Raw genomic sequence first — 15,488 nt, 5'->3', positions numbered from 1 at the left:
CAGAGAAAAAGAAGAAGACCCCCAACGAGATGGATCGGACAGGTGGCATCACTGATGGCGTCAAGTGTAGCAGTGGTAGTGAGGTTGGCCCAGGATCGGGCATTTTTTTGTTCTGTTGTACATGGGGTCGCTATGAGTTGGTTCCGACTTGATGGCACCTGACAACGACAACAACAATTCTTCCCTCAGATTTTTTTCAGCTTCTCCTCTTACCCTCTCTTGAACTTGACATACTGATATTAACAAGGAAAGGATGGAAGAAACCAATTTTCCAGGCACTCATTTAGATCTGTTTTGCTGAAAAGGGGCAGGAAATACCTTAAGAATCAAGCGGTGGTGATTTCGCTCTGCTTCTGTATGCAATGACAATTAGACTTTGACATCAGACGCCACACATTCTCATGTGACCTTCTCTCAGAAAGTAAGTAATCAATGAGAAGGAATTTTGAATGGTAGTTCATGAACATCTATTTTCCCCATCATGCCCCACTTTCCTCATCAAAGACAACTGCAAAGTCTAATAAAAACAACAATATAGGGGGAAAGATGGTGGAGTAGCCATACATGCTGAGTAACAAGAACACAGCAACATCCTTCAACAAGAACACAGAATACCAAGTGAAACAGATCTGGATGGTGAATCTGGACCCCTGAGTTTCAGGGGAAAGGATAGACAGGTAGATTGAGTGCTGACTGGGAGAGGAAGCTGAGCAGGAGAGGTGGGAAAGGAGAGGGACAAGTGGCATGGCTCTCTTGATTGAGATTTTGTGGGTGACTGTTGATGGATATAGCAGCCTAAAGGCACAGAACACGCACTGGAGGTTGTAGGAAAGTTCCCACAGGGGGGAACAGAGAACACAGAGAAAATTATCTAAGACTAAAATTATCTAATGCCTAATCTCTGACTTCTCAGCAGAAACCATGTAGGCAAGAAGATGAAACAGGTAAAACTCTGAAGAAAAAAAAAAAATTGCCAATCAAGGATGATATCCAGCATCATTGTTGCTTATATGTACCATGGACTGCCAAAAGAACAAACAAATCTGTCTGAGGGGTACAGCCAAGGTGCTTGTTAGAAGCGGGGATGGTGAGATTGCGTCTCTTGTACTTTGTACATGTGGTGAGAAAGGCCATCATGCTTGATAAAGTGAACGTCAGTGAGAAAGGGGAAGATCCCCAATGAAATGGATTGATAACAGTGGCAGCAACAATGGATTCAAGCATGAGGATGATGGCAGTGTTTGTGGTTCTGTTGTGTAGTTATGTGCATAGGGTCGCTATGAGTCAGAACCAACAACAACACAACAAAATAAAACAAATGTACAAGACTGAAAATAGGGAGCCAGAGTTATCAGTTTACAACAACAAAAACCCCACAAAGTAAAAAAAAAAATGGACTAGTGGAGTTACAGAACTTCGAAATGACGAGGAAATCAAGTAGATTTCACGGAAAAACAAAACAAAACAAATTAACTGTAATCCTAAAAGTAGACCAAGCCCTACTCCTAGCCCTAGCCCAGCTCTTCCCTTTCCCCTAACACGAACCATAGTCCTAAGCCTAACACTACACAAAACCCTAGAACTAGCCACAGTCCTTACCTTAACCCTAACTCCTTACATGTCTCCACTCTCTCACTCCAAAAAAAGAAGAGCAAGGAACAACATAGACAGAATTACTTGGTAGATTTTACCCTGCTGTATCAAGAATAGAATGTTGCTGCTGATTTGTTAATATTGAAAATACTCACTATTCAATTTTTCAGGTATACCCTAAAGTACAATGCTGTCAGTATTAGGATAACATCCATATACCTAAAAGGAAGCCCTAGCATTGTGGCTTTGTAGGATAAGGACTGGACTGCTAACAAGGTCAGCAGTTCAAGGCCACCAGCTATTCGATAGAAGAAAGATGAGGTTTTCTGCTCCCTTAAAGATTTATAGCCTCTGAAGTATTATACAGGGCCACTATGAGTTGGAATCAACTCGGAGGCACTTAACAACAAGGAAGGCCAGTTAATATGACTATTATTCAAATTTACTAACCAACTACTAATGCCAAAGATCCAAAAATTGAAGACTTTTACCAAGTTCTACAGTCTGAAATTGATAATTACTGATTATTGAAATGTGAAATTTGGGGAAAAAAGAGGGATCAGTAGGTGGAAAACACGGCCTTAGTAATAAATGATATGATAGAATTTTGCAAGATCAATGACCTATTCATTAGAAATACCTTTTCTATAATATAAATAGATACGATACATGTAGAGGTCACATGATAGACGTTTGTAAGGCCAACGACTTATTCATTGTAAATCCCTTTTGCAAAAACATAAAAGTTTACTGTATACATAGGCCAAGGCACTCTGGTAGCATAGTGGTTACGAATTGGGCTGCGAACCGCAAGGTCAGCAGTTTGAAACTACCAGCTGCTCCGCGGGAGAAAGATGAGACTTTCTGTTCCGGTAAAGATTTACAGCCTCGGAAACCCTGTACAGGGTCACTATAAGTCGGAAGCGACTCTGCAGCACATAACATACACATAGACCACCACTCATCTGTGGTGGGTGGCATGTTGTAATGCTAAAGTCACTATGAGTTGGAACTGACTTGAGGACACCTAACAACAACAGCAACAATATACATGAACCTCAGCAGATGAAATATAGAGGAATCAAACTGACTACATCTGAGGGAAAAGATCATCAATATCATCAGCCAAAAAAAGGCCAGGGGCAGACTTTTAATTACTCATATGCAAATTCAGGCACCACTCCTCTGTCAGTTTGTCATACTATGGTGGCTTGCATGTTGCTGTGATTCTTTCTAGATGCTATGCCACCGATATTTTAAATACCAGCAGGGTCACCAACGGTCGGCACCTTTCAGACGAAGACAGACTATGAAGAAGGAGAGATGGACTACTTAGGAATATTTAGTCACTGAAAAACTTGTGAATAGCAGTGGAACACTGTCAGCTCCAGAATATTGAATATTGAAACATGATGAAGAGCACCAGGATATTGTCCGATACAGTGCTGGAAGATGAACTCCTAGGGTTGAAAGACTCAAAATGTGACTGGCTGGGCTTCTTCTCTAACTCCGCCTAGTTCGCTTCTAGGGGGCGGGCTTAAAACCGTAACAAGGGAAAGAGGCGGGGCCGGGGCTGCGAAAGTGCGCGGTAGAGAGCTGAGGGGCTGGGGGCCACATTGGTTAGCCTGGCTTGAGCAATTGGAAATAATGCAGGACCCTAACGCAGACGCGGAGTTGAATGACATCTTATGCAAAAAGGGTATCTTGCCCTCAAAGGAAAGTTCCAGAGAATTGGAAAAAGAAGCAGAAAAGGAGGAGCAGTGAAGCCTTCAATAGTCGTCAAAACCTATGAAGCTGTGACTTTGGACGAGATGGAGGATAATGAAGACGAATTTAATGAGGAGGATGAACATGCTACTGAGATGTACAGGCGGCAAAGCCTCGCTGAGTGGAAAGCAACTCAACTGAGTAAGTTTGGTGAACTTTTGGAGATCTCAGGAAAGTATTATGTTTAAGAAGTTAGGAAAGCTGGTGGGGGCCTATGGGTAAACTTGCACCTTTACAAACAAGGGATACTCCACTGTGCTCTGATAAATCAACGCTTCACTAGACTTGCACTAAACGAAAAGTTTCCTGATGTTAATTTTACCAAAGCCATCTCAACAACTTGCATCCCCAATTATCCTGATAGGAATCTGCCCACAATATTTGTTTATCTTGAAGGAAATATCAAAGTTCAGTTTATTGGCCCTCTAGTGTTTGGTGGTATGAACCTGACGGGAGATGAGCTGGAGTGGAAATTGTCTGAGTCTGGGGCAATGAAGACAGAGCTAGAGGAAAACCCCAAGAAACAAGAAGAAGACGCGTTACTGTCGTCGGTGCGGTGCTCCGTCCGTCCCCATAAGGAGAGACAGCGGTTCCGAGGACGACTGAGGCTCCAACAGGGATAACTAGCCGGACTTTCTTGATGTGGCAGATCATCTGGATTTTCAAAAAGATAATGCAGAACTTAATCCTCTGAGTTGTTTTTTAGCCTTTTATATAAGATTATGTTTAAAATCTTACACATTTCAGAAATAATCATTGCTGGGAACCTTTAAAAATTTCTTGCAACTATTTTTTAAAAATTAATGACCTTTCCTTAAAAAATAAAAAGGACTAGATATTGGTGTGACAAATGCCTCTTACATTTTAAGTAAGCCATGAAACGATATTAACTGCTGTTGACATATGCTATATAAAAAGGAATATGGAGTTTTGTAATGTAAGTTAAATTATAGAAAAAAAGTACGATGTAAGGTTTATAGTTGCATCATTATTTAATTTATCCTTTTATAAAGGTAGGAGCAATATTAAATAAAACACAGGAATGACTTCTAGGAGCAACAATCTTAGTCTTTATTCTATTTAGAAGAAAGGCACTAATTTTTATGAAACAGATAACATTTTAATAGAGCAATAGTTGAAGAAGTCCAATTTGCTGCCATCTTTCATTAGGTTTTATTGCTTTTTTAGTTAAAATAATGATTGCATCATACTTAAAATATCAGCTAATTTTGATTATTGTAAAAGGCCACATAAAACCTTTTTGGAAAGAAATAGGATATAAATACACAAGTAGATAAGCTATATATCAATATCAAATCGAGCAATAAAAAATCAAATCAAGATGTTGTCTGAACCAGAAAAAATAAATGTGACTGGGTAAGAGCTGCCTCCTCAAATTAGAGTTGATTGTGATGATGTGAATAGAGTGAACCCCTTGGGACCTTAATTTACTGATGGGACACAACTCAAAGTGAAGAGAAATAGCTGTAAACATGCATTAATATTCAGAAAATTGAATGTACAAAGTATAAATCTAGGAAAATTGGAAATTGTCAAAAATGAAATGGAACGCATAGACATGAATATCCTAGGCAATAGTAAACTGAAATGGACTGGTATTGGCCACTTTGAATCTGACAATCACATGGTTTACTAAGCCGAGAATGACAAATTGAAGAGGAATAGTGTCACATTCATCATCAAAAAGAACATATCAAGATCTTTCTTGAAGTACAATGCTGTCTGTGATAAGATAATATTCATATGCCTACAAGAAAGACGAGTTATTCAAATTTATGCATCAACCACTAAAGCCAGTAATGATGAAATTGAAGAATTCTACCAAGTTTTTCAGTCTGAAATCGATCAAACATGCAATCAAAATATATTGATCATTACTGGCGATTGGAACGCAAAGGTTGGAAACAAAGAGGAAGGATCAGTAGTTGGAAAATATGGCCTTGGTGATAGAAAGGGTGCTAGAGATTATATGATAGAATTTTGTAAGACTAATGATTTTTTCATTGCAAATACCATATAAGACGACTATGCACATGAACCTCACCAGATGGAATACACAGAATTCAAATTGACTACACATGTGGAAAGAGATGGTGGAAAAGTTCCATATCATTAGCCAAAACAAGGCCAGGGTCAGACTGTGGAATAGACCATTAATTGCTCATACATAAGTTCAACCTGAAACTGAAGAATGTTAAAACAAGTACACGCGAGCCAAAATTTGACCTTAAACATATTCCATTGAATTTAGAGATGCTAGATTATATGAAAAACCTGACATCAGTATTAGAGGAAGACTCATTAACAACCTGTGATATACAGATGATACAACCTTATTTGCTGAAAGGAAATAAAAAGGGTAGTGGACTCAAAATACTGATGATGATCAAACACATTTCCTCTCCTTTCTGCAAAGACTAACAACTGTGCATCAATTCCCTATTCCTTGCTTCTGCTTTTGCTTCTCTTTCTGCCGGAAGCTCTCTGTCTATTAGCAGGTGTGACTCTCGGGCATTTGTTTCTCTTCTCTCATATCTAGACACCAGGGAGTCTAGTGTGACACTGGGGGCTAATGCATTGGACTGAAAGGTCGCCTTGAACCGCAAGGTTGGTGGTTCAAGCTCACCAGCCAGTCCTTGGAAACCCTATAATAGGGTTGCTATGAGTTGGAACTGATTCGATGGCACTTAACAACAACAAACACCATCTTGAGAGTTAATTGTCCCTCCTTGATAATATACATTTTTTGAGTTTCTTGGAGATTTACAGTTTAATGGTTAAACGTGTGGTGCTCTGGAATCATTCTCTTCAGCTTTGAATCTGAATTTCACTATTTACTGGTTGGGTCCCTCTAAAGAAGTTCCTTAATGGAGCTGGGTTTCAATTTCCCCATCTAAAAAGTGGGGGTGCTTCTGTACAAGACTGCCCTAAAGACTGATTGAATAATGCATAGAAGGTGTGTACAAGACTTAATGTGTAAGCCTGTTAACACAGGATGAACTCAAGCAATGTTGGCTATTATTATTTTTTATGCAAAAATGAGGGTAAATAAAAAGTATTGCCATTAGGATGCCAGTTTATGCATGCACTGATCAATTCCAAAACACAACGTGTTTAAATATGTCTCTGCAATCAGTGGGTGGCTCCAGACATCAGTAACATACTTGTCTTAGTCTTGTTGTTGTGCAGTGCCGTCGAGTCAGTTCTGACTCATAGTGACCCTGTATATGGTTTCCGAGGACCTTAGTCTTGTTGTTGTTAAGTGCCATTGAGTCGGTTCCGGCTCATAGCGACCTTGTAAAGGGTTTCTAAGCAGTGGTTGGTGAGTTTGAACCGTCAACCTTGCATTTCAAACCAACCTTGCAGTCCCAGCACATTAACCCACAGCGCCCACAGCACCCAGCAGGACTCCTTAGTCTTTTTGTTGTTGTTGTTGTTGTTGTTAAGTGCCATCGAGTCGATTCTGACCCATAGTGACCCTGTAAAGGGTTTCCAAGGAGCCACTGGTGAGCTTGAACCACTGACCTTGCAGTTCAAATGGCTTTGCAGTCTGGTGCATTAACCCACAGTGCCACACCAGGACTCCTTTTAGGGTGCCTTGAAAAAAAAGGCCAATAAAAACAGTAGTTTCCTAGGGTATCTGCTGGGCCAGTTAAATTTTAAGGTGAAGAGTTCCGTTCAGAATGTGACGGTTATTGTTTTATTGGATCTCGAAGGGATAATCTTTTTTAAGGTTTTTTTCTTTTTTTAACTTTTTATTGTGAATTAAGTGAAAGTTTACAGACCAGACCATCAGCTTTATATTCAACAAATCATGCCTTTGTTTCATCTAAATGATTACATTCGCCTCCATGTAACCACAGTTATCCTGCTTCCTTTCTGTGATTCCTATTTGCACTCCACTCACCTTCCTATCTCTTCTCAACTTTGCACTTAGGAAGATGTTGCCCTTTTGATTTTGGATGATTGACCACTCATGCTTATCTTGCTAATGTTGTTCTCCCCACCCATAAACCTATCTACTGCTTCACTGAAAATTGGACCACAAGGGTGATTTCATTTCCATACGTGAAGGGTGGTCAGATTCCTTTGGTCTTTTTCTGACCAGTAAACTTACTTGGTCTTTTTCTGAAAATAATTTGAAGTTTTGTTCCACATTTTCTCCCATTCTATCCAGGATCCTCTAATGGGATCCCTTACAGGGCAGTTGGTAGTGGTAGCCATCTAGTTGTTCTGATCTCAGAGTCATGGAGACGAAGGTTCACATGTTTCATTGGCTCATCGAACTAATTGATTCCAAACCTCTTCAATTCTTATCACTCTTCTTTCTTCTGTACTTGTAGAGACCAATAGATGCATCTTAGAAGACCGCTCATTACCCAAGCAGATGCTACTTACCCAAGCAGGAGGTGGAACATTGTCTTTGTGGACTATGTTATGCCAATTGACCCTGGTGTCCCCTGAGACTATGGTTCTGGACCCTGAGGCCCAGCAACTCATTGCCTTAAGATGTTTGATAATCTCTAGGAAAGTTTCATTATTTTGCCTGCTATATGCTCCACCACATTCATAGCTGTGTTTACAGAAAAGGGAAATACTCATGTGCAAATATCCTCTTCCAAATCCTTATATATATAAAACAGAACACTGTTGTTCCAAGCTTGTGTATATGTATCACTATTTACCTCTATCGTCTTTAGCCCATGCATACCTCCCTGTGTCTTCATTATTCTCGAAGGGGTAATCTTGAAAATATTCTTGAAAGACACAAGATGATCACAGGGACTTAAGAAGAAGTTTTAAGAAAATGGAAACTGCATTGGTGAGAAAAAGGTCAGGAAAACAGAGTCAAGGAATTATTTCCCATTACAACAATGCACCTGTTCATTCGTTAAGCATAGCAAGGACTAGCCTAATGAATTTTGTTGAGAAACCTCAACCCATTCACCCCATAGCCCTGATCTTGTCCCTTTAGACTTTTTTGTTTTCCAAACTCAAAGAACAGTTCAAAAAGAATATAATTTGAGTTCCTCGAGTATGCCCAAACTGCCAATTCTGCCAAAGATGGCAGAATTCTTCAGTGAAAAGTTTGAGAGATGGAAACACCGTGGTCAGAAGTAGCCAATATCCAAGTTGCCCATCCCTGTCTACCCTTTGTGTGGAGGCGGTGGGTATAGTTCTTGCAGCAGGGACTTGTTTCCTCTTTTGAGCTACTACATTTATAGGTGTAGGTCATGTTTATCGAAATGTATCAGATGACGCTTTTTCCCCTCTTCTTTCTTCTTAGGGTTGAGCTCTGTTTATCCAGTCATTGAAGTCCTGTCAAATGGGCATCACCTGGAAGTGTGGGTGTTCCTTAGGGTTTTTTTTTTGTCTGTATTTTTTATTGAACCAATTGCCAGGTTCCATATGGCACTGCTAGGTGAGTTCAAACCACCAACTTTGGGGTTAGTTGTTGTTGTTGTTATGTGCCGTGGAGTTGGTTCCGACACATAGCAACCCTCTACAGGGTTTCCGAGGCTATAAATCTTTATGGGAGCAGAAAGCCTCATCTTTCTCCCATGGAGCTGGTGGTTTCAAACTACTGACCTTGCAGTTTGCAGCCCGATTTGTAACCACTACGCTACCAGAGCTCATTTGGGGTTAGTAGTCAAGCACAAATTGTGCCATCTAAGAACCTGAAAGAAACCTTACAAAAAACAAAACAAACCTGCTGCCATCGACTTAATTCTGACTCACAAGAACCCTATAGTACAGAGTGGATCTGTCCATGGGATTTCCAAGACTGTAATCTTTATGGGAGAGTTCTGGGCGTAGTGGATTACGTGGTGGGCTTCTAATGCAAGGTAGGCAGTTTGAACCCACCAGCTGCTCCATGGGAGAAAGATGAGGCTGGCTGCTTCTGGAAAGATTTACAGTCTTGGAAACCCTATGGAACAGTTCGGTTCTGTTCGTTAGGGTCACTCTGCTTTGGAATTGACTCAGTGGCAGTGGGATTGGTTTGATTGTTTTAAAACTCTTTATGGGCATTGACTGCCATATTTCTCTACTGTGGAGTGACTGGTGGCTTCGAACTTTTGACTTTTCAGATGAACAGCTGAGTGCTTAACCACTGTGCCACCGGAGCTTCTAGAAAGAAATCTTAAAATAGCAATGATTTGAACGCTTTTGTTTTGCAGAGGAGGCCCCTGAGATCCAGAGAGGTGAACTGATTTCCTCAGTCACCCAGTTAGTTGGCTGAAGAGCCAGGATTAAATCTAACGCCGCTGAGCTGGATGGCTGTTCTCTCCACTGGCTTTTAGGAATCCCAGTTCTATGTATGAAGCAAAATTGTAGATGGCTCAGAATCTTGCCCCTGCCCCTATTTTCCTGGTTACACTAAAGATTCTTGGAATCTAATTTGAAAACTAGTCCACTACCCTATTGCTGTCTACACAAGAAACTCTATCTTCCCAATTTATCATGTTCTCTTGTCTGGAAGTAAGCACCAGAATCCTAATGTGAAGTAGAGGATAAAATAAGCTGGCCTAGGGCATAAAACAATTAGGATTTCAGGGAGGAACCGTCATCACAAAGAATGTGACTTTATCTTGGGCTGAAGAGAAGACTTCACCAGATACATTCAGAATCCAGATGTGTCCCAAAGTACATACATGGCTCCATCCAAGGTATACTGAGGTTCACATCACTCTGGTATGATCAGGAGAAAAAAATCGTATGGTCTTAGAGAATCTTGACCAGGCTTTGGTGAACGTGGTATGGCCAAGAGCAAACAGTGTTTCTCTATTTACAGCTCCTAGGCCTCCCTGGAGCACAATCACTGTAGAAATGCTGATTCCAAGGTCCCACTTGGACTTACTGAATCACCACCCTAGGCATATTAAAGTTTAAGATGATTAGTGCTCAAGAGCATCTGGGTTTTGGAATCAGGCAGATAAAACTTTAAATTATGGGTTGGCCACTTTCTAGGTGACACTTTACTTGCCCTTGTTGTTGGTAAGTGCCGTTGAGTCGTTTCCGACTTATAGTTACCCAGTATAGGGTTTCCATATAGGCTGATGGGTTTGAACTGCCGACCTTGTGGTTCAAACTGATCTTATTTTGCCGTAGCTGTAGTTTTCTCATCTGTACAATGGAGCTAATACCTATTTTACAGGGTTATTTTGAGGAATAAAAACCAAACACTTATATCAGTGCCTTGGCAGTAGTTGTGTGGTAGCAATAATTATCACTGTTGTTTTAATGGTACCCTCCTCATTATCAACTCCACCACACCTGACAACAACAACAACCTCATTAATACTCTCGGTTCCTCAGGGTAGTTAGGTGCCAGTGATTTTCTCTTGAGCAGAGGCCAGGTCACCCAAGGTGATCTTTGGCTCCAGGTGCCACAAACGTGGTCACCATATACTCTGCCCTGTTTCTCCTCTCCTTAGACTCTTATAACCTTCTCCCTCTTTTCTTTCTTCCCTTCCTGTTTTGGGAGTCTCTAACACCAGCCCCGACACCTGTCAGTTTGTCATACTGTGGTGGTTTGTGTGTTGTTGTGTTTCTGGAAGCTATGGCACTAGTGTTTCTAATACCAGCAGAGTCACCCGTGGTGGACAGGGAGAGACTAACAGTTGCACCAGTTTCCAGACTAAGAAGACTAGTTTGGTCCGTTTGTGATGGATTAGCCCCTGAAAACCTTATGAATAGCAGTGCAACATTATCTGATATAGTGCCAGAAGATGAGCCCCTAATGTTGGAAGGCACTCAAAATATGACTGAGGAAGAGCTGCCTCCTCAAAGAAGAGTTGTCCTTAATGATGTGAATGGAGCAAAGCTTTCCAGATCTTCATTTGCTTATGAGGTACAACTCAAAATGAGCAAACATCCACTAATAACTAGAATGTGAAATGTATACATCTAGGAAAATTGGAAGTCATCAAAAATGAAGTGGAATGCACGAAGATCAATATCTTAGGCACTAATGAGCTGACATGGACAGGTATTAGCCATTTTGAATCTGACAATCATATAGTTCACTCTGCTGGGAAGACAAATTGAAGAGTAATGGTGTTCTATTCATAGTCAGAAAGAACATTTCAAGATCTATCTCAAAATCCAATCATGTCTGTGATAGGATAATATTTTTATGCCTACAAGGAAGACTAGTTGACACAATTATTGTTCAAATTTACCCACAAATCACCAAAGCCAGTGATGAAGAAATTGAGGAATTCTACCAACTTCTTCAGTCTAAAGTTAATAAAACATGCAAATAAGATGCATTGTTAGTTACTGGTGATTGGGATGCAAAAGTTGGGAACAAAGAAGAGGGACCAGTACCATTAGTTTGGAAAAATATGGTCTTGGTGATAGAAATGATGCTAGAGATTGCACGATAGAGTTTTGCAAGAGCAATGACTTATCCATTGCAAATTTCCTTTTCCAACAACATAAATGGCACTGTACACACTGAATACACAGGAAGCAAACTGATGACATCAGTAGTAGGAAGAGATGATGGAGAAGCTCAATATCATCATCCAAAACCAGACCAAGGACTGACTGTGGAATAGACAGATCATCAGTTGCTCATATGCAAGTTAAGGCTGAAGTTGAAGCAAATTAAACAAGCCCATGACAGTAAAAATGCGACCATGAGTATATCCTACCTGAATTTAAAGATCATCTCAAGAACAGATTTGATCAAATGGGGAGGGGGGCAACTATAAAGGCAAGAAGTGACTGGCTTACAAGCTTTCAAGAGGGAACCTAGTGCTAGGGAGCATGGAGGAAGGTAGAATCTCCAGTAGGTACTATTCAATCTGTCTGGGCGGAGCTGATGAAAGGAGATACAGATGGGTAACTCGTGATACTGTAGTGAATAATGCTTTGAGGACGGATTATGAGGGTTGGAAATGCAAAGGTAGACGTTTTGTAACAGGGAAGGGAGTGATTAATTCTCCAGGCTAGGAGCGGAGGTCTCTGGGACCATGAAGGGAGAAGAGCTGAGAGCGGGATCCTGTGCAGAGAAACAGAGATGCCTGAGATGGAGACAGAGATGATGACGTGGAGTGATGAAGCGACTGGGGACTTTGGATCCAGAGAGGGAAAGGGACTGTGAGCTGAAAACTGGGGGAGGGAGGGGGAGTGTAGGGAGTGGGTTTCTGGGATATATCCTTTGGGTGGTTGAGGATGCATGGAGGGGATTGGAACCATGGCAGTGAGATGATATACGATGGAATGAATGTAAAACTAAAGTTCTCCCATGTAAACTATCATATAATTCACAATAAAGCATTAAAAAAAAAAAAAAAAAAGAACAGATTTGATACACTGCACACTTATGACTGAATCTAGAGGAATTGTGGGATGACAATCAAGAATATCATGCATGAATAAAACAAAAGGACAAGAAAGAAAGAAAAGACAAAAGTGGCTGTCAGAAGAGACTTGGAAACTTGCTCTTGAATGGCGAGTAGCTGAAGAGAATGGAAGAAATCATGAAGTAAAAGAGCGGAAGTGAAAATTTCAAAGGACAACTCAAAAGACAAAGTATTATAATGAAATATGCAAAGAGTAGGAATTAGAAAATCAAAAGGGAAGAACATTTCTCAAGCTAAAAGAACTGAAGAAAAAATAAAATTCAAGTCTTGAGTTGAATGTATCTTGTTGTGGTGCTGTAGGATAAGCACTGGACTGCTAAACACAAGGTTGGTGGTTCAAACCCACCAGCCAATCTTTGAAATACAATGGTCATTGGAAATCCTATACAGGGTGGCTATGAGATGGAATCAACTTGACAGCAGGAAGCTTTAAAAGAAAATGGAGGGAATACACAGAGAGTCATTCTACCAGAAAGAATCAGTCATTTTCAGTCATTTCCGGCAGATCATGAAACAATGATATTGAAGGAAGAAGTCAAAGCTACACTGAAGGTGAAAAACAAGACTCCAGGAATTGATGGAATACAAATTGAAATGTTTCAACAGACTGATGTAAGGTTGGAGGTACACACTAGTTATGCCAAGAAATTTAGAAGACAGCTGACTGGATGAGATCCATATGTATGCCCATTCCAAAGAAAGATGATCCATCTAAATGCGGAAATCATCAAACAGTATCATTAGTACCACATGCAAGTAAAATTTTACTGAAGAGAATTTAAAAATGATCGCCGCAGCACATAGACAGGGAGTTGTCAGAAATTCAAGCTGGATTCAGAAGAGGAGATGGAATGAGGGATAAAAAGCAGAAAGTTCCAGAAAGATGTTTGTTTACTTGTGCTTTACTAACTATGCAAAAGCATTAGACTGTGTGGGTCATAACAAACTGTGGACAAAATTGTGAAGAGTGGGAATTCCAGAAGACTTACTTGTGTACAAGCAGATGTATACATAGAACAAGAGGCAGCATTTTGGAGTAGAACAAGGATATACTGACTGGCTTAAAGTTAGGAAAGGCATGCATTAGTACTGTATCCTTTCACCACACTTATGTAATCTACATGCTAAGCAAATAATCTGAGAAACTGGGTTATATGAAGAACATTTTGGCATTATGATTGGAAGAAGGTTTATAAACAACCTGTATGTAGATAATACAACCTTACTAACTGAAAGTGAAGAGGATTTGAAGCACTTGCTCATGAAGATCAAAGACTACAGCCTTCAGTGGGGATTACAACTCAATGTAAAGAAAACAAACATCTTCACAACTGGATCAATAAATAACAGCATGATAAACAGAGAAAAGATTAAAGTTACCAAGGGTTTCATTTTACTTGGATTCACAATCAATGTTCATGGAAGCAGCAGATAAAAATCAAAGGGTGTTTTGCATTAGGCAAATCTGCTGCAAAAGACCTCTTTAAAATGTTAAAAGAGTAAGGATGTCACTTATGGACTAAGGTGAGCCTGACCCAGCCTTGGTGTTTTCAGTCACTTCATATGCATTGACAGCTGTACAATGAGGACCAGAGGAGCTCTGCTGGAGCTGTAGGATAAACACTGGACTGCTAACTGAAAGGCTGGTAGTTCAAATCCATCAGTCACCCAACAGGAGAAAAATGAGGCTTTCTGCTCCTGCAATGATTTGCAGACTTAGAAACCTTATATGCGGCTGCTATGAGTCCGAATCAACTTGGTGGCAGTGGGTTGGGAGAAAGAATTGCTGCATGTGAATTGTGGTGTTTGCAAAGACTTTTGAAAGTACCATGGACTGCTAGAACAAATAAATCTGTCTTGGAAAAAGTACAGCCAGAATGCTCCTTAGAAGCCAGGATGATTTCATCTCATGGGCTTTGGACAAGTTATCAGGAGGGACAAGTTATCAGGGGTCAGTGAAAAAGAGGAAGACGTTCAATGAGATGAACGGACACCGTGGCTACAACAATGGGCTCAAATACAATGATTGTGACGACAGCGCAGGACCGGACACTGTTTCATTCAGTTGTGCACAGAGTTGCTATGAGTAGTAACCAACTCGATGGCACATAACAACAACAACAACAACAACAGCCTAACCCCAGGAATGTGGCTAAGCATAGGGGGAGGTCTAAAGCTGAGTGAGGATGGAACCTCCTGTCTGGGCAGTCCTAAATCCCTGCTGTGGAGAGGTGGAAAAACCTTTCCACAGAGTTTATTCTTGAAAGGGAGCAAGGGGTATCAGAGAACCCACACCAGAAAGTTCTAAGTTTGGAGAGTAGTAGTAAAAAGTTCACAGAGAAAACCTCAAACTAACAAACATCAATAAAGAGCAAGAGAGAAAGATGGACTGCAATGTGTGATAGTTGACTTGAAATCCTTCAGGATTGTCTGCCATTGATTAGAAGCTCCGGGAGAATGCTTTAGTTTGTGGAGGCCCCATAAGGTTTCCTACCTGTAGCCTCTGGACTAGAAGCCCTGGTGGTGCAGTGGTTAAGTGTTCTGCTGCCGATAGGTTGGTGGTGTGAACTCACAAGCCACTCCTCAAGAGAAAGATGTGAAGGTCAGTTCCTGTAAAGATTTACAACTTTGGAAACCCTATGTTGTTGTTGTTGTTGTCAGGTGCCATCGAGTCGGAACCAACTCATAGTGACCCCATGCACAGCAGAACGAAACAATGTCCGATCCTGGGCC

The 15,488-nt window shown here is 40.7% G+C and overlaps 1 protein-coding gene and 1 pseudogene across 2 annotated transcripts in view; one reads left to right on the top strand and one right to left on the bottom strand.

The window, feature by feature from the left end:
• LOC102825152 (lipoma HMGIC fusion partner-like 3 protein-like) overlaps positions 1–15,488 on the bottom strand; it is a 675,272-nt gene that overhangs the window by 20,775 nt on the left and 639,009 nt on the right. The gene's annotated exons all lie outside the window — the stretch shown is intronic.
• On the top strand, positions 3,241–3,966 carry LOC102824772 (annotated as a pseudogene).

Source organism: Chrysochloris asiatica, unplaced genomic scaffold, assembly GCF_000296735.1.
Source record: "Chrysochloris asiatica unplaced genomic scaffold, ChrAsi1.0 scaffold00010, whole genome shotgun sequence".
Classification (NCBI taxonomy): domain Eukaryota; kingdom Metazoa; phylum Chordata; class Mammalia; order Afrosoricida; family Chrysochloridae; genus Chrysochloris; species Chrysochloris asiatica.
This window is presented reverse-complemented; position numbering and strand designations above follow the sequence as displayed.